At 38.3% G+C, this 21,274-nt stretch overlaps 1 protein-coding gene across 6 annotated transcripts in view; it reads left to right on the forward strand.

Moving 5' to 3' along the window:
* Positions 1-21,274, forward strand: part of myo16 (myosin XVI) — a 259,231-nt gene that overhangs the window by 28,873 nt on the left and 209,084 nt on the right. For 2 of the 6 annotated variants that reach the window (XM_081368813.1, XM_081368812.1), the window contains 2 exons: positions 448-600; positions 2,319-2,392. The exons of 1 other annotated variant lie outside the window; for it this stretch is intronic. The gene's annotated coding sequence lies outside the window, so the exon portion shown is untranslated. Of the gene's footprint in view, positions 1-447; positions 2,393-21,274 lie in introns of all 6 variants that reach the window. 3 more of the 6 variants (XM_081368815.1, XM_081368814.1, XM_081368816.1) reach the window with 3 other exon arrangements.

Here is a 21,274-nt window from a genome sequence, read left to right on the forward strand (position 1 = left end):
TGGCAAACGCTGAGCCCGTTCGGAACTACGGGAGCCCAGAGGGGAGCGTCAGGCGGATGTTAAAGAGAAAAAATCATTTTCATTCAAACAAGTCGACGTAAACTACGCATTCAAGTTAATCGATAAAATCGATTTATCGCCCAGCCCTAACCCAGGTAAACGTGTGCTATTATTAGGCGCATATCCAAGTGTTTGTCCGGAGTTAACTTACAATAAAAAAATAATAATAATTGTGCCTTTGTAAAATAAAGAAAACATAGAGGATGCGCTTTCTGCCGTCTCAGTCTCCATGAACTGGAGCACATCACAAAAATGAACCGAAACTCAGCGTATGCTTGCCTTACAGACATGAGAAACATATCTATAGAAGGCTTGAAATGTCTACTTTTAAACAAATAAAACTCTTTGCCTATGTAATCCGTATGAAATGTGCATTTCTATCTAAAGGTGCATCCACTATACTGCGGAGATGGCGAGTCAGCATCGTCAACTTGGTGACGAGACCCTGAAGTCACTGTTCTAGTTCGAGGCAAATTGCACTATCAAAGTTCCTCTGAGAGTCTCCACCTCCCCCAGCTCCACCTGCCTAAATCTGCTACGGTATTTATTAATGCAGCAGCAAATCCTACATGCTCACAGCAAGTTATGTTCCATCTTATGTTGATGTTAGTTATGCAAATTATGATATATATATCCATCTATACATAGGGTGAACCAACTCCATGGTAAGGCTAGATGCACTTCCTCCTTAAAAAATTTAAATAGAAAGTCATGAAATAGTTTCAAGTTACATGTCTTCTAACAAAAAAATCTACACATCCCAGCATAAATGCTCCCGATAAATGATTTATTAAAACGGCTACATTCGCAAACCACAGTAATTTGAACAGAAACACAAGCATACACAGGATTTAGAATGATAATCAGTTAATAATCAATAACTATTTCCTTTCCTAATACAGCAAAACAAAAGTTTTATTAAAATTCTGAGTGGATCATATCACCTAAAAAGTGAGAGAGCACTCCCTTTACAATAACTAAAAAGCTGTCACACTCAATTCATCACAATGGCACAAAGTTCCGCTATAATCCATTAAGCTGACTGCACAATGAATCTTTTATTTAGCCTAGATAATTTCTACACTTTTTTTGTTATGAGTTGAGTTATAATGAGAGGATTTTCGAGTGTGCAGAACTCGGCCCTGGGTTTTGAGCGATGAGTGGATTCTAACTTAAACATGTCTGATTAGCCATTAGCCATAGTCAAGAAATCAACTGATGTGTTTGTGATTGGCTACATTTCTCAATGCTGCAAAACACATTGTAAATAGAAACCATTGATGCTCTCAATAGCACAAACACCAAATCTGTTTCGCCAATATGCTATTATTACAAAGAAAACTGATCCTTGACCAGCAGTTATGGGCAGATTTTTCCTCTAAAAGCAAACAGAAGCAGTCAGTGGTAAATTGAGTACGAAAATTCCATGCTAGTCTCAAGTCAGTAAGCCTAACACATGCTCCCCCTATGCGTCTATTCCTCAAGTTTTATACTCTAGATATGGAATATTCACATTGCAGTTTCACCACCTCTTCAACTTCCCAAACTGTTGCAAATCCTAGCAGTAGAAACAGCCACCATCAAAACACTAAACAGAAATTCTGCTACAACAGGTGAACCCAACAGGGTTGCATTCTCCTCAACCCAACAAGTGCTTATGAACGACAGTCACAGGAATGTGAACCCTTGGGAATTTGGAATCCAGTGAAATATCTGCACAGGAGACACGACTACCTCTTGTTTAGCTGGGAGAATGTGAAGCTCAAAGCAACTGATCAGCATCAATTCATAAATCATTCACATCTTTGAGCTTCAGCTCCTGCTTTCCTACGATCCGTTGTTATTTGATGTCTTTTTGCTCTGCTGTGGGTTGGTTGAGATCTGTTTCTGACCTACTTTTGTTTCCTTATATCTTTCCTCGCCATTTTGTAGTGTTTTCCCCCCAAGCTGTGCTTTGACTGTAACATTCATATAAAACACTGTTCCATTCCCATCCAGGTTCAAATTTATGGTCATCAGTTTCATAAACACTGTCCTGGGAGGACATTATCTCAGTATGAAGAATACTGAATCTAATTTAGCCAGCCAATTTATTATATAACTATTCATTCATGCACTACTGAAAGAAAGAAGCTGTTGTATTATTAGTTTCAGAGGCGTTGCACTGATACTCTAAATGAGAATTGATGGACAAATGAATTTTGTTTACATGTCGTGTGTGAGATACTGAACACCCCATCAAGTTTTTCCACTGCTAGCTGGGATCGTCTTGCAGTTTCCTTGCCAATTCAGTCTGTGAGAGGAGAAACCAGGGAGGGAATCCTCACTGAAGGTAATTTGTACACGTTTGTGACAGACATACTTGTGACGAGCATACATTGCATTACTGTCATTCAAGGTCATCGATAAATCTATTGTCTTACATATAAATGCCATTTTAGTGAGTATTTATAGAAAAGATAATATGCCAAGACAATTCACAAAAATTACAATGAATGGGAGAAAGTGCAATGCACAATATGGTGAAATAATTCCTGCATTCTAATAAAAGAGCCAATCACCTATTGGTAAAGTCAATGCGTCATTACAGCTGGAGTAAGAAGCGGTTCCCATAGAAACAATCAGTGTCCTGAGATGTGCACTTGGGACTGCACATGTGCATTGGATTTTAACCTTAAGCAACCTTAAATATAGCTTTTAACACTATTCGAGCATTAGAAACAACACAATTTGTTGGTGGTTTGTTTGGCCAGTTTTTGGATTTTCAGTATTTGCCCATTCCCCAGCAGTCTTGCATGCCGGAAATAGCTGCTAGACGTTGAAAATATATACTTGACAGGGATTTCAATTATAGTGTGTTAAAAACTGATTCAGTTACTTATTCTTAGGTAAAGTAAAACCCAAAAATACTTCAGAGAGCTTTGTTCCCATATCACACTTTGAACAAAGGCAAAGTTTGAGTTCTACTTGTCTCTAAAATAGAGAACATGTTCATACACTTGATGTAGAGACATCTATTTCTTTATGCCAAGTATAGTCTACAAGACTAAAGCTTGTCGCCCTGCGCACAGACTCTGTTTTTTTTTTTTTTTTTTATATGTCATGTCTGTGTGCACTTTACACAATTTATCACAGGCTCTGTGTGTCAGGTTACAAGATCATTTTTGAAATAGGTTTCTCATACAAACTCCTGCACAAATGTGAGAACTGATTCGTGACAAATTAGCCCCATTTACACAACACCAATTTCAACTGATAACTGAAAACTTTTTATGGTTTCAAAGTGCAAGTTTTTGAAAAGGAGACCGTTATCGTTATCGTTATCATCCCCATGTAAACTACAAAACCCGAATTTGTGAAAACGGTGACGTCATGTGCATGCGTATTATGTGTTCAGTCTATAGGAACGTAGAGATTCTTTACAAAGTGACATCGCCAACTACTGGCCTGGCATGCATAATACAGCGTTTTTAGTCGTTTTTGCGCAACCGTGTGAAACAGGGATTGTTTTGACAATGTGAACAATTTTTCGTTTTCAGTACATCATTATTGTGTAAACGTACCCTTATATGATCAATCGTAGGCTACGAAATACACATAAATCATTTGTCGACAGATTGATTATTTACTGAGAAATCCAGTTGAGGGCTGATGGAGTCAGACTGACCACTGAACATTGGATCATTTATGAAAAAGGAAAATAAAAACGTAATGCTTCTCAGTTAGAATTTTTTTTCATCTGTCTTCCTCACACAATTTGTCATCACATCTTCTTTCTTCCAAACATTGCTTGCTTGCACTATATTCAGGTCTGATGACAGCAGGACAAAGAGCTGTGATTGATTTCTTGTCTGTGAGTGTAATAAAGCAGACTGTAAGTGTTGATGGCACAGTAAGATATCACTCTGAAACTTTGATGCTGTAGATACTTTTCACTGTCAGACAGCTGAGGTCAGAGGTGAATTTTGGTCAGCATCATACAGATAGCATCTCAGAGGTTGCTAGGTAGCCAGAAAGCAGAATGTATTAACGTTTTCACAGTGAAAAAATAATCTATTTAAAGGTCCCGTTGCATGCGATTCCATGTTTCAAACTTTAGTTAGTGTGTAATGTTGCTGTTAGAGCATAAATAATATCTGTAAAATTATAAAGCTCAAAGTTCAATGCCAAGCGAGATATTTTATTTAACAGAAGTTGACTACAAAAAACGGCTCGATTGGACTACACCCCTCTACATCCTGCATTGGTGACATCACCAGAACCGTTTCTTGACTAACCTCCGCCCACAGGAATGCTCCCTCAACTCTACTGGCTACTTGCGCACTTCTTATAACTTAGCCTACTGTGTTTACTCAGCTCTTACGGTGATTTTCTGAAGTAAAACTGACGCTTCATCTTTTGTGTGATGTACAATAAACTTTATTAAACTCATCAGTACATGTTTGATCATCATTCAGACAGCAGACTTGTAGGCTATTAATAAATAATGGATACATAGCCTACAAGCAGATGACAAATACGTTATAATAACCGTAATTAAACTACTAAACTATACCTGTTTCATCTCTATACAGCAATCTGACTCTGTAGGCATTATTGTCCGACTCGAAATGAACGCCGTTACTGAGAGTTTCTGATATTATCATCATTCCGTGAGATGAATTTTTCCTGACAGACTGAGCACGAGCTCATGAAGCTCCGCCCCCAGCACCTCATTTGCATTTAAAGGGGACACACTGAAACGGCTCGTTTTTCTGAGCCCCAAAAAATGTCAATTTAAACATGCTGTAAAAAATGATCTGTTGGGTATTTTGAGCTCAAACTTCACATACACACTCTGGGGACATCAGAGACTTATTTTACATCTTGTGAAAAGGGGCATAGAACGGGACCTTTAAGCTTTAAAAAGAAGTTAATAAGGCTTGTACGGTGGCTGAGAGAGCTCAATGTGCTGGAACTGAAGAAAACACATGCAAATAGAAAAGCACCCGCAAATTAAGAAAACATCTTCATCAGTTTCACAACACATGTGTGCTCCAAATACTCACAACACAATCAAATACAGAAACGCGCTGCAAAAGTTCACCTCACAACCAAATACAGAAACGCGCTGCAAATTGCAGTCCACAATGGAAATGTTTCCAGGGGACCCCAATAAGTGACTATCCCGGATGAGACATGCTTATTGCTCAGTCTTCTTTTTTTTTTTTTGCAAAACATACAGAGATGACATGTTTATGACATACAGTACAACTTGGTATACAATATACAAAATGTATTAGAGTTAACAAAAATAAAATAGAAAAAAAGATAGAGAAAAAGAACGTGAGGGTAAGATATTCATCTATATATACATGAGTAAAATTGTACAACTTTTTGTAATGTTATGTTTAAATAAGTTTCATAGGTATGAAATCTTAAGTAATGTAGGGTCCAAAGATGAGACAGCCATTTTTAGACACTCACACACAGATAAATAAAGCATATTATAAAAACTTTTTGTATACACTAATATAGTTCACATGAAGGAGTGAATGAAAACGAGTGAGTGAATTCGGACAGCCGTTGATCATACATCGGCTGTACACAGACTGAAAACATTTTCGTTGTGTTCTGTGCTATTTGCAGCTCGTTTCTGAATTTGTTTGTGTTGTAAACTTTTGCCGCGTGTTTCTATATTTCGTTGTGTTGTGAGTATTTATGCCAAATTGCTCTAATTCTTCAAAGAAAAAAATACCACACCGACCAACTGTCACATTCTGCTTGTACAGCATCAACAGATGACAACAACAAGCATAATAATGGAACAATATAACTTAAAACAAGAGCCAGAGCAAATACTTTACATTGTATCGATATAGAAACAATACAGAAAAACAAACTATCGTTGAACTAGTAACTACTAGATACTAGTAACACTTCCATGGATATTCCGTATCAGAGCAACCAAAGCGTCTCAACTAAAAAATAAAAAATAAATAACTGCACTACCGAAGCGCTCTTAAGCGCCCACAACTAGTCATTTTCAGCTGGCTAAAAATGCTTTGGTGGACATGCGGCCTAAAAGCTGTGTGGGTAAACCTCACTCCTCTGACCTCAAGAGGCGCACAAGCAAATTATGTTAGCGTCCTTGTTAGCACACCCGCCTCGAATCCCGCTCGGAACGGCTCTAGTAGGACCGGTTACATTGGTGCCATGACCCGGATGAGGGGTGATTGTAACGTAGGGCAGCTAGTAGGGCTGAAACGATTAGTCGACATTGTCGACAAATATCTTTGTTGTCGAGTAGTCGTTTGATCCCACGTGACCTAATGTAAGGGCCTGCAATATCGTGATTTGACCGCTACGGCGCTGTAGCGCTAGAGTGTAATGCATTATGCAGCCGTTATAATGCTATTGCGGTAGAAGAAAACACAGCGCGAATTATGACGGAGTGCAAACGAATCCGAACTAGCAAGGTGTGTAAAGTTTCACAAAACTGCAAACCAAGAATGCTGTCATATGCAATACATGCAAGGCGGAACTTGCTTTTTCACGGGAGCACAACATGCATGTTAAAACACTTAAAGAGGAAAAACCCGGCACAAGACGAGTCGGTGAGAGGTGAATATTCTCCAGCTGAAGCTAAATAACTAGCAGTAAATCTATTTTTAGAGAATGCAATACTACCAATAATAGCAATAATATTAACAACAATAATAATATAATTACAGTAATGTGATGATTTATTTTTGCATAGAATAAAGCTTGATCGAGCTTAAGAGTCAGGGCTGTTTTTATTATTGTAACGTTAGCTCTATTAGATAACGTTATTACAGTATTATCCTTGCCTGTATTTTGTTACATATTCATGAAGACTTACAAAAGGAGATGTTATGAAGAATATCATGTCAGTTAATTTTTTTATACTGTAAATTAAAAGGTGAATGAGAATGTCTCTGTCAGCTCAGCTCAATTGTCATATCAATTTAAAAAAAAACAATTCTTATAATAATTGTTTGCAGTTTAAGTGTGTCTGTAATGCAGCTGATAATTTTAATTTAACCATTAATTTTGTTTATTTTTTCTATATAGAAAGAGAACAGAATATTTAACCAATGCTTAGAGAGCATTTGTGTGTGATTTGAGTTGGACAGAAATCTGAAAACTTAAAGAGAATGACCTGTTTAGTTGCTCAAAGTTCATTAAAACAACCATTTCAAAAGCTGAAGTGATTTTCTTTTTTTATATTATAGTTAGAATATGTATAACTCAGTGTTTTAACTAATTGAAAAGGCTGAATAATCGTTCGAAACGTACTGATTAGTCGGCGAAATAATCGACGAATAGTCGATTAATCGTTCTAACAATCGTTAGATTAATCGATTATCGAAATAATCGTTTGTTGCAGCCCTAGCAGCTAGTAAGTAGACTGACTACGTCAGACTTCGTACTTCCGCTCAATTTCATTTCGCTTCTGTACTCAGTCTGAGAAAGCGTCATAGCTTTTCGTTTTCCTCCGGCCTGAAAACAGCCGGGCCAATCAACAGAACAGAGGGCAGGCTGAGAGCCGTGACGTAGACGCTGATTGTACCGTGGATGCGTAGATTTACTTCACATAATCTGCAAAAGTCGTTCACAGTCATGCTCACTCCGGTATTTTGCTCGATGGTTTTTGTTTTCGCATCATACATGTGTTTACAGTGGAAGTTAGATGCGGCTGAGCATGCGCATAACACACGCCATAACCAAACGTTATGTGATTAGCTTACGGGTAACCAATGATTCATAATTGAGACAAGCGACCCCCCACGAGAGAGAAAACACTTCTCTATTATGCCATTCCAGACTCTGTCTACGAAGCAAAGCGAAGTAGCAGAGTTTGGTATTACCAGGCTAGCTAGTAAGAGCTGTGTGGGTAAACTCCCGTGGCCTCAAAGGGTGCACTAGAGACTGCGGTCTTTAGCGTCCATGTTAGCCGGAAACGCCAGTTTGAATCCCACTTGAAGCATGTCAAGTAGGACCGGTTGCTGTGGTTTAAAAGATAAGGGCCAAATAAGAGTAAAAAGTGAATTTAGAATTCTTGAATACTTTGAAAAAAGTGAATATGAATAAGCCTTTACTGTCCACAACCAGGTCTGTTTAGACAAGAAATAGAAAAAAACGGCATCCAGTTTGATTTTAAGCAAGGTCACTTCAATCCACATTATATCACCCTAATGTAGGACCAGTGGGGGAATGTGACCTCACGGTTACAGAATCAATTTCCTTTATTTCACAAGAACATGTAATTCAGTCTGCTGCTAAGAATTAATGAGTCTGATGATATTCCAGTTGAGAGCGATAGCGACTACTCTAGTCCAGACAGTAAAAAAGGGGGTGGATAGGTGGTTCCTGGTGAGTCTCTTATCTTTTTTTACAGATTATGATTAATGTGAGGAGGTACAGGGTCTGTATTAAGACTGAGACCCCCCAAGGTCAGATTCGAGACAATCAGAGAGCGCACCGTAATAAAGGGGGGCAGTCCCATTAACTATTCATTGCTGGAGACTTGGTGGAGAATGCAGGAGCTTAACCTGAGCACCCAGACATTGCTGCAGAGGGGCGTTGTGGTCTATTTGTGTGTGACTGAAAAGACTGGACTAATCAAAAAGGTGGGGTCAGAATGGCGAGTCTATTTTTGTGTGTATGAGTTTTTGATGTGTGCGATGATACGATAAGACCCTGCATGAGGAGTGTAGGGGGTGCTGATTAGTGGCTGGATAAAACACTCTGTCTTTGAGTGCCTCAGGGGTTTTACCCCTTAAAGAGTCCGACTTTTGAATGAGAATACCCCCCACACGCCCCACAACATACACAACCCACGTGCTGACAGAGGATTGGGGGGCGACTACACTACACCTTAAGGAGAGGGAGGGTCGGATACGTTCAAGGATACGCTCACAAGCAAGAAAACAGTGTCACGGAACTGCCAAACCAAAACCACGCCGGCCAGTGTTTCCATGGCAACGCCAAACTGATGAATGAATGATATCATGGTGACTGGGAGGTGAGAGAGTGTGAAATTGATTTGGTGGAGCAAAGCGGAGGCGTACACGGGCTGGCACGTTTTTCTCCTTCTCCCTACCTTTTCTCTTCTGTTCACCCTTTCCTCTCGTGCTGGACGGGATTGCCGGTAGGACGCGTTCTTCACTGTTTACTTCACTGTTTTGTATGTCTGTTCATGTGTTGCTCTAAACTCTTCAGCCTTTTTTACATCCTGGAGACATTGACGGTTGAAGAGTAAATGGGTGCATGAGGAAAGAGGGGTGATTGAGTGCAAGAGAATCAACGTGGTGAGATCAAGCCGGCGGGTCAGGCAGTGTTAGAGGACTGATTTGAAGTGCAGTTGGTTCAGCTCTAAATATACCATGTGTAACGTGAGGGGTGGCCTGTGTGTGTGAGGATGAGATCACTGTGGGGACTTTAGACCCCAAAAATGCCATTGGACTGTGTTGATGTCATATCGTCATCTAATTGCTCCAAGGTCATGAATAATAGTGGAGATTTATTAGTGTATGAATGTTTATTCTTTTATAACTTGCATCTGAGGTACTCCAGGACACTGATTGTAAGAGCTTATTATATGCATCTGTAGATGCATGTAAGCTGGTGTATTTGAGCATGTAAACACCATGTGCACATTGTGCGAGCCACCATTTTCCCACACGTTCTCCTTTGCCAGCATATAAAAGGTCTGTCAATGTCATGTGGAGCTGTGGGAGGTGTGTGATGTATGTTTATTATGTCTGCTTTCTCCTTTCTACGCTTCTCCGTTACACGTTAGTACGTCGCGGGAAAAGACACTCTCACAGCCATTATAATGTGCTATTCGCGACTGATTGATGACAAGCATCGACCTCTATGACCATAGCAGGAGCTCCAATCAGCAGGGGTTAAAGGTCATGGCTAAGACAATCAAGATGCCTGATCTAGCCAGTCTCCTGATCAATTGTTTTTGATCAACACTTTATGAACAAAAGTGTGATGCTTTGGTTACTTAAGTATGCATCAGACACTATAGGCGTCAGTAACACGAGCAGAACGAATTTCTGTGTAAACTGTTCGGGAAACCATTCATGTGTAAATTGAGTGTTTTATTTTAACATTTCACACACATTTGTTATACTCATGTTTCACGAACGAAGCCCTGTTTGTGCAAATGTATGTATTATTACTCATAATGTCAGAGTTTGGCAAATGCTCTGCTGCATTTGTTCATCGGTGCTATGGTATGATCAGCGTTTTCGGTTCAGCTTTTCAATTATTCATGCTGCTCATTATGCATGTGGGTTCATTTAGCAGCTTCATTTGAATCTTTACAGCAACTCTCTGAAGACAGCGGAGCAGGAAATATGCAGTTCTGGGAGAGGCTTTGTTAGAGATTTTTTTTAACCAAATATTTTATATATTGTTTTATCCTGAAAATGCTTAAGATCACTAACATAGTGCAGTAAATGTGTGCCTGCAGGTTTTTTGTTTTCTTTGGTGGCCTTTTTTTATGTCAGATTATGGTAGATTAGATATTTATTAACAGTGTGGATGGCCAAAGTGTGTGGAACTGGTGACAGGACTGAGTAAGTGACTTTATCATGAGGACACATTCTCAATAGCCTAAACTGTACAAATGTGGGTCTATGTTGGATTATGTGTGAACACTGCCACTTTCAGGCTATGAGTGGAAGTGAAGTGTTGCTCTTTGACTGTTTTCATTAAGGAAGTATACAGTATATAATACCTAAAGAGAAAGCTGTATGTTAGCATTCCCATTCATCTCTATGGCACTTGCTCAACTGCAAGACTCCCAGAAGTATATGATTTGATTCTGTTATCTTTGCTCATGTGGACAGTAATTCTAGAGATGCGCTAATCTATTAGTTTGTGTTGTAGAGCATAAGAAGACCAAATCCTGAATTGATTGCAAAATTTGCAAGATAAAAATGTCTTTTGTGTTCCACAGACAAAAGTTGAGCATTCATTTGTGTATGAATTTAGTTGTTTATGAATATTTGAAGGGTAATCTCAAATTAAATTGTTCTGTTTATTTTGTTACTACACAGTACACAGTTTTTCCGTTTTAATCCTGAAAGAGCTTGAGGAATGTTAACTTCCTGCTAGTTTTAGTCAGTTAGGTACATGTCCATGTTTACAATGAATGTTTACTATTTTTTACATATAAGCATTCAGCTCACTTTTGTACTATCTTTTCCAACAAAGTTTTCATAGCCAAGTCTTTTTATTTGGCACTATTGTGGTCTATTAGCCCCTCCCCATCCGCTATGTAGGGTCCATCTGTGACTGTTGAGTGTATAAAGACTCCAGTATTTTCTACTTTGTTATAAAATTGTGTAGAATAGTGTAGGTGACCTTTTATATCATTTGCTGCATCCCAATTCACATACTGTACCATTCATCCTAAATAGTAATCAAACTTAAAAGTGCAGATCCATGCAGACTCTAATTTATAATATTCACCACAAACCATTTGCTTTTTGTAAGGAGAATTCATTTTAACTACAACTACACACACACACACACACACACACACACACACACACACACACACACACACACACACACACAGACACAGACAGACAGTTGTTAATAAACTAGAAACATGGTGGATGTGTGAGACCAACGGTTCAGTTTCAGGTTTAGATAAAGGGGTTTGAGTGATTAATAATCAGTTTCTAACCTGATGGAAAATATTCAATTCAGCTGTAACAACATTGTAAACTTTTAAGATACATTTGGCCATTAACTTTTAAATGCATCATTATGCAAAAACATGAGAAGAGTTTTCAACATAAAAGACCCACAACTGACAGATCAATGTACGTGATCTTGTCTCACCAATCCAATTTGGTAGGAATAATTGTAGCATAAATTAAACGAACTGAAATGTGTAGAGTTCGTTTGAGGACGTTAATGATGAGATGATTGATAGGCCAGTTTACAGTGACAGAATGCACGTAACACGTTTTTGCTTGTGTCTGACCTCGACTGACTGAACAAAAGAAATGAAATGGAAAGTTCCATGTCCAAGAAGGCGGAGCCACAGAGCCAAACCTACCTATAATCACCATGGACCAGGGAGTTTGAAGACATTTACCAACTAGAGTAAACTTTTCCGGAATGTGCGCTTTGAAAAGTTGTTTCAAACTCCCAAAACGAACTCCAAAGGAATTCCGCTTTGGTTTGATTTCGAAATGATGTCACCCTTTGAAATGATGCCTTTGATCTTAAATTAACTATGTCCCAGTACCAGTGCTTGCTTTCACACTTATACTACAATATAATGCCATGCTGCTGTACCAAGACAGTTTGTTGCTTAGCAACATGATGATTTTGTTTACAACACCATTAGAGTGAGCAAGCGAATTAATGTTTGTGTGTCTGTGGATCATCTGGTGCGCAAGGCTGTGGTCATATCCCTCTTGCCTCGCTCTGTTCCCGTCTCTGGGAAGATATTCCCCTCCACCACAAGAGTGTCTTCTGAGAGATTCGTCTATTCCCATCTGTTTTTCCCCGAGCTGGAAAATGCAAAGAGTGTGTGCACAAGTGACCTACTGCCTCATGGGAAGGAAAAAACAGCACTGCATTTGGGTGCTGCTCCAGCTTTAAGCTCTAATGTAGGTCTGGACAGCACGTTGGACATCCTGGCACGAGTCCTGGTATTAGTCATTTAGAATCCCATCCAGTCAGGGTCAGACTCCTCCCCTCATCCTTGTCGTGCTCTAGTTTTCCGTTAGGCTCTGTTGTCAAACAGTTGTGGCTTGAGGGACAGGTGGAAGTTTGAGAATGTTGAATGACTTCAGAAAGGGAGCAGCTGTCAAACCGGCTTCATAGCATAACTGGAGTAGTCTCAACAGAGTAGAAGGGACCCTGCGCGAGGAAAGAACAGAAGAAAGAAGAAAAGAGAAACGGTGAGAGAGGCTAGGTCAGCCAGTGTGATGCTTACAGTACGACTGACAGATGATGGGGAGGGTAAGATGAGGACATGGGACTATACCTTTGACCTTCTTTCTTTCTTTTTAAATGAGCATTGAGGGTATACGTTTTTAGCGCTCTCTCTCTCTCTCTCTCTATCTCTCCATCTTTCCCTTGGCAGTGGCAGTTAATGGGCCAAATTAATCATGGATCTTTCAAGGCTTGTCTCCCTGCAGCTTGTGTTTGTGAGTGAGAGAGATGGAGAGAGAGAGAGAGAAAATAAATATGCACGATTATACTGACTACAACTAGGGAGGACACAAATTTGTTTTACAACAAATAATGTAACACTGCAGAAAAAAAACTGTAAACCGTGGCTGTCGGGCGAAAACCTTGTATCATCATTTTTTGACCTTTTTTTCTTAAATTATTACTATTGATCACCCTTTATGTCTGTCTGTGGGTTTTTCATATATATCTAACCAATGAAAAATATCCTCAAACTGTCGGTATTAATCGGTATAAATAACTCCACCTCACCTCTATTGTGAGTGAAGTGCTACATGCAGTTTGGACCGTCTCTGCTTGTTTGCAATGCAATGGTAAATAAATAACTGGTTCTTTGAATAACTACAATGTTTTCCATGTCTCCATTTCACTTCCATGAGAATGATGTCCAGATCTTTTAATATGCAGCATAATTTGCCATTGCTTGGCGAAATTGTATGGGGAAATCCAATCATTTCAATAGGAATCAGTGCGATTGGGAGTTTCGCGTGAGGAAGGAAATGTTCCACTCAGATTTCACATTTGGTTCAATTTGGTCACATGAATTCGGCGCGCTGACCAACAGAAAGCTGCAAGGTTTAAAAGTGACCTAAGTGTGAGAGGTGCTTCATGCATTACTACACTATCGACAATGAATACATTTCTCTAATGTGACTGCATCTTTAGATTACAAAATACTAATATAACATCCATAAAATGTATGAATTGATCAATTCTCCCACTATGTTAACACATTGGCCTGTGTTCTGCCAACTTATTGAAGTGCGCATATGATAGACCTATGGGACAGGAAAGCATCCTTACTGCAGATTTAAGCTCATCCAGACAGAGCAAGCATTCCGAGGAAACATATCCAAACTCCAACTCTTTCTTGACCCAATAACTTATAAAAATGTGTTCTCATCTCGTGCAGCCGAAGTAAAAGTGGTTCAGTCCAAATGTAAATGCATACATTTGGAATACTCTTCGCTTTTTAATCACAACCGACATAACATATGGAATACTTGGAGTCAGATACACAAATTATCACATTTTGACCTCACTATTAGGAAATAACCTGATTTATTAATAAAGTCTTGTAAATGTGGTTTACTTGCATTGCAGAGTTATTAGTTTGCCTTTAAACCGGGATTACATGTTATTTCAAAAAGCTGATGTTTGGGAGTCATAAGCGTATTGGTGTTTTACATGCTCATAGTGGAATGGTTTAATTCTCCCTAAACAAATTGAGTTGGATATTGTATCCACTATATTTAGCCATGATGGGGAATGTATAACTGAAATGATTAGTCCTTTTAACTTGCAGACAGTCATACTCAATCTATCTTTTATCTCTTAATCCTTTATCACTTTTCACTCTGTTACTGTCAGTTTCTTTCTCAATCTGTAGCTCCATTGCTGTTCTGTCAGGAATTGCCCCTGTCTTTCCAAAGAACAGCTGACTGTGGTTGTAGATGTGACAGAAGGGCGGTTCAGATTCTGCTCTTTGGGTGCAGTGACAGTGTGAGTACTGCTCAATTAAACATTCAGAGGCAGCTCTAGCCGTACTGACTCCAGGCTTGCTGCCTTCACTGCATGGAATACAAAGTCGTCTTAATTGGTACCACAGATGATCCTCTTGGGACATTGCCTTTAGAATAAGTTTTTGGCTTCTCTACTTATATGAATGTGATGGTGTGTCTTAGTTTAGTTGAGATAACAGTGTTAAGATTAACAGTGTTAAGTAGAGGCTAATTACTCAAAGTCAAAGTGACAGTGACTGACTCCACTTGGTGCTGCTGAATATTGAGCTGCTTTTTTGAGGGATTAAGGAAAAAACAACATTTAATACTGCTTGATACTGAGATTAGAATAGATATAGGGGTATTGCGAGGGAAGGCACCAGATTTCAGGTATTAGTGTGTGTGTGTGTGTGTGTTTGTGTGTGTGTGTGTGTGTGTTTGTGTGTGTGTGTGTGTGTGTGTGTGTGTGTGTGTGTGTGTGTGTGTTTGTGTGTGTGTGTGTGTGTGTGTGTGTGTGTGTGTGTGTGAGAGGATTAACCTGGCTGAAATCTGTATTCTGGGTTATAAGGGTGAAATCATTTTCTGGATTTGTCAGGTTAGATCTTTGATAGTTTCAGATCTTTGATAGATATTCAAAGTTGTAGCACTTTGTAGCAATTAGACAAGCGTGACTATATATGAAGAGTTCAGATGCAAAAGCCTCTAAGTGCCATCTGAAATTTTCTTCTAGAATGATCATTTTTATCAAGCTCGTATATTTAAGTTCAGTAATTTCACTTAAATGACAATTAATAGGTAATTTTCATTGCCATTTAAGTGAAATTACTGAACTTAAATATACAAGCTTGGTAAAAATGATCATTCTAGAAGAAAATTTCAGATGGTTACTGTGTATCTGTGAACTATTCAGTTCTTATTGATTTTGGATAGACAGAAATTCCGATCACAAAGTAATTATGGGAACACTTTATTTCGATGGTCCACATTAGACATTCTACTAAGTAAATTTGCAACTACATGTCAACTAACTCTAGAGTATTAGTAGTCTGCTTAATATCTACTTTATTTTGATGTTCCCCAACAGACATTTTACTGACTATAAGTAACTTTGCAACTACATGTCAACTTATTTTACTTACCCTAATACCTAACCCTAACAAAACAGTCTAAAACTCTAATGAGTTTTAGTTAACATGTTGCAAAGTTACGTATAGTCAGTAGAATGTCTAAAGTGGACCATCGAAATAAAGTGTAACTGTAATCGTTCTCTTTTTTTGTGTGTTCTATGTTGAATCGTCACCCCACCCAAAAATGGTACTAAGATTGGTCATTGACAGTATGGGTGGTTCTTGGTCATTGGATCAGATTTTATGCCATAAATCAAATGGCATTTTGTGTTAGACTAAAAGCTCACTGACCTTGTTTTTCACTATTGTATCTCACTTTCTCTTTACTCTCTTTATTTCATCTCTCCAATCACAAACATCTGATACACTGCATCAGACTGACCTCTATTGACTCTCAGTCTGAGTCGCGACATTGCTTCATCACATTTCTCAAAATGGGCATTGAACCAGTCAAGCTCATTTGAAGACTCAGCCGTTTAATTCAATAAGAGTGAGTTGGATCATTAAAGTGGGACAGAGTAAACAGTCATGGTTCACATTAGCACAACATTCATTCCTGACTCTTAACACTTGCCTTAATGCACAGAAGATTTGACCTGCTCTGGGCGGGTGATGAAGAATTAAATGAATGGATTTTGAAATCTGGGGGTTCAAACTGGAAAAAGAGTCTCCCCCAAGATGTTGAGTAAAGTCTTGTGCATGTATACGGTATATGCATTTTCCCAAATAGTTTTTTCTTGTTTTAAACCCTTGTTTTAGCCCTAGGATGATGGTCACATTTCATGTGATCCAACACAAAAGTTTTAAATCCCTTATGATCGTGTCACCTGAGATAAATGTTAAAACCATAAGTAAATGTGCCTATGTGTGGACATTAAACTGTATCCAAATACATCAGTGGTGTTAAGACATCACAGTAGAGATAACAATGAAAATTGAGAGCAAACCACATATTCAAGGACGAAGGAGCAAGTAAGAAGACAGAAAGACAGATAGAGGGCTTAAGGAGATAGAGCGATAAAAGGAAGAGATAAGGGCATTAATCCACAGCTTAATGGACCACTAGATTATAAGTCTACTGCACTGTTTGTGTGACCTGTAGCTCTACGATCTCTAATAAAACGTCTTTAAAGATTTCATATACTATTTTTTTAATCATCTTCGCATGCGAATTAAGTGTTGCGCTTGACAGATAAACTGTGCATTTCACTACACAGTTTACTGAGGGTAACATTTTAGGAGATTTTCATTTGCCAGTTTACTGGTTGGGAAAATTAACCCTTAAATTATGCTAATAGAATTCAGCAGTGAAATTTGGGGGAAAAGAAATATTTAGTAGTGTAAATACAACACAGGGGCTGAATAATTAATGCCATGTAGAGATTGCATCACATGTTTAATTCATTCCTTAAACCCTGGCCCTTCCAAAGGCGCTTTCCCTCCCCAGGCCATGAATGCTGCCGTAATTGAAAGTGCTGGTTCAATATGGCTGAACTGATTCATTAGTGTTTGTGAGATCCTTGTCACAAGCTGTTTTAATTAGTGAAAAGAGCTTCCTCAGGGTCTCATCAACAGCTTTTACAGCTGTGGTGTGTGAATATAAAAGCAAGATAGTGAGGTAAGATACACATGCGATTATTAATAGGCACTATGAAATATTGCTTGGAAATGCCACACTGAACACTTGACAGGTGTTACAAAGGTTTTGCCTGAGCTCTCAAAAACCCAGACCAGTAAAGTAAAGCCCTGTGTTTATTGTCACACACACACACACACACACACACACACACACACACACACACACACACACACACACACAAAACATGTTAAATTATTTATAGGAATACTACTGCCTCCTTGTGACAGATGCTTGATACAATTTATCATGGTGTGTTTTTATTACAGGATGCAGAGGCTTAAAGATTGGGTAGGCAATTTTCGGAGAGGCAAGCAATAGCAAGCTAGCTTTGAAAGCATAAGATCCCACCCTCCAAACCAAAACTAAAAGTCTCCAAAGCCACGCCTACTTCAAAACACATGAACGCCCAAAGCATCATAAGATGAGAGATGGTGTTAAATTACCTCATGTCTCAAAGCACAAAACAATACAATTTAATTAACAAACAAAACAAAAAAAACTTAAAGAGCGCTGACCTGTACCACCTGACTGCTGCAGATTCATTTTGACATTGATAGTGTTGACATTGAAACACATAAATTCGGGTCACGAACTGCCCCAAGTATAACGTCATGGGTTTCCATCTCTTCCAAATAACAGTAGTTACGCAGCATAAGCTTGTTGTTTTGGTTCAGGAGGAACTGTAAAAGATGGCTGCTGTTTCGGTTGTGTTGCTCGGCGACTGACGTCTGTGACTGTCTAACTCTGCATAGCGTAAAACACGCTGATGATGTGTGATGTCTGTGCGAGCAGGTGCGCGGAGGTTGTATGCAGGGCGAGTGCGGAGAGGGAAAATCTATATTGTCTATATCGTTGCTTTTTTCGATAGTAATATCTTGAAAGTTCATATCTCGATATAGATACGATAACGATATATCGTTCAGCCCTAGTATGGAAATACATACGTTGACAGGCAGGTAGGACATTGTATCATTGCATCCGGACCGAATTCGGATTAACATTTTATGGTCCTATGCCATCCACAGACGATATGTTCATATAAATACATCTGGACCACTTAACTAGTGAACTTAGTGACAGGATGTGAAGAGACTTTCAGCTAGCATAACAAAAAATGTTTCTGGAACAAATCACCTACCCTGCCTTTAATTGAATAATGTAAGTAAAGGTTGATTGACAACACATTTAAGCACAAATTGTTTTGTTTTTTTCTCACATATCTAACAATATAAGTTAATATTTAGTCAAATTTAAATGGAACTTTACAATCATCTGATCTTTCATGTGAGCTTGGAACACAATTCAAAACACTACAAACTTGTAGACTTTTTTTTTTCTTCATTGTGAAAAACTATATCAGAATGCAGATTATCCAAGATGCTCTTTGCTATTTTTTTTTGTTCTTTTAACTAATTTAGACAATATATTAGACAATATATATTAGTTGTGCTCTATATTCCAAGTCTTCTGAATACATATTGTTCTTACTCGATTACCTTGCCTTTAACTTGTTCAAATCATGATGCAAGCACACTTGCCACACAACATATTCAGTCAATAATTATTTTTGGTGTCTTCTTCATACAACGCTATGATATGCTTTTAGAAGAATAGTATTTGTGTTAGTGTGCTGAAGAAGCTTATTGGAGTGGAAATGTTACTCATCTGTTCACCAAGAAACAGACACATGATTAATATGTACTGCCATCCAGATATGTATTGCTATAGTTGATCCAAATACATTTATTGAGCTTTGAGCTGCATTTCCGACGTGATACCTGGAGAAAAGTCAGGTGTGATTCTGACATTCACATTCACATTGATAATGTTGCACAGCAAATTACCTTATCTGCCTGATCGTAGACTGTAAGTGTGTATGCACAATTAGTTGAAACTAACCCAAAATTTTAAATTAGATCAATAAAAAGAATATACAAAAATATAAATAAAATAACTGGTTTGGAACAACTTATTAAAATGTAATTTTTTGGGGTAAAGGATTCCTATAACTGTAAAACTAAAATCAGTTTAGACTTTGCCCTTTTGCTCAGTGTTGAAGTTAGGTATATAGTGACTTGCAGTACACAGCTGCGCTCTCAAAGGTTTTGATGTTGTGGTGGCATGTCCCTCATACTCATGATCAGTGTTTGGTTTATTACTGTAGTGGCTTCTTTACCCAGAAACTGACAGCTGTTGATAAGACGTATTTTTCCATCTTAGTCCTGACAGCTCAATACCTACGCTGAGACTCATACCTCATATCATCTTCTGGAAATAGGGTAATTTCTCTCTCTCATATTCTTTCTTTCTCTATCTCTGTTCCTCCCTCTCTGTCTTGACATTTACCTCAAATGACACTCTTCTCTCCAATCCTTTATTGGTCTGACAGAGGAGACCGGTCTTCCCTCCCTTTCTCTCATCTGCAACTTGAAGGTCTGACATTTCTCATAACACACAGATGGAGGAAAACATCACATCTCATTTCTCCGTTGTGACTCACTGGCATAGACAGTTCTCTTCTGTGACCTTTGACCAAGGTGAACTCAAGTGCACTGACTGGCAGAGACATGTCGGGATTCCTTGTGCATCTTTTGTCATCTGTGAATTACATTGTTTTTTTGTGAAAAAATAAAAGGAAACATTGTAACAATGCATATAGCAAAGCTCATGAATTTACTTACCCATCTTTTTTCATAGGTGTTCATACTCCTTTGAAAATCTGTGGGACGTTTCAAATAGTTTTTTTTTTATAAGAGAGATAATTTTACAAAAATTATCCTGTTCAAAAGGAATCATACACAACAATAATTAAAAACTACAGTCATTGTTGCTTGAGTTAGTAAGTAAGTGGGAAAATGTTTGAATTAAGTTATTTTGTCTTGTGGGGTTGTGTGGGCCCTTCTCAAAATTCACTGCTCTCAAACTGCTGGGTGAATTCTGGCTGGTGGAAGAGGATGGGGTGAAGGGTCTTTTGTCCCCTCAAGTGATGTATAATCTCTATTGCTCATCCATGAAATGTGACCTTCTCGGAGATCACATCCAATGGGAATATACCACTCTTCGTTTTTCAGTCATTTTCAATCTTATGTTCTTCTTCCTTTTTAGTAACTCTCTATTGTTTGCTCAGACTTCCATCCATCCATCCATCCATCCATCCATCCTCAAAAACCACCCAATCCATGGCAAAAAAAAAAAAAGAGAGGAATAGCCTAAATAGTTTTAGAATAAATAAAAATGCCAAAAAGTATCAATACAAATATTTTAATAAAAAATACTTTTTACCCAATATTTGTATTTTTAATGCATATCATCCGCATTAGCTTAGCAAAATGCTTAAATTCTACTAATTCTATACATTTTATTTGTATAAAATTCTAATCACACTTTCTTTAAGGAGTGTTATTTGTATGACAGAAAGTGTTGCTCCCTATGTATAGAGCATTCCAAATCAGTCAATGAGGTTCCATTTCAGTTAGGATACTATAACAGTCAGCAAAGCAACTCACTATTTTGTAGAAAAGCAAAAAGTATCGCATTGAATTAAAAAACAAACAAACAAAAAAAACATGATTTTATTACAATTTTTGGACATTAACACTTTCCACTCCTTTTAAGTCTCTCACACGTTTCATGTTTCTGTCAAAGTCATCTCTGTCGCCTGTGTCTCTAGTCACAAAGTGAATATATCAAAATAAAAAGCTGCATTAAAT

This window comes from Scardinius erythrophthalmus, assembly GCF_964197995.2.
Source record: "Scardinius erythrophthalmus genome assembly, chromosome: 6".
In the NCBI taxonomy this organism is placed as follows: domain Eukaryota; kingdom Metazoa; phylum Chordata; class Actinopteri; order Cypriniformes; family Leuciscidae; genus Scardinius; species Scardinius erythrophthalmus.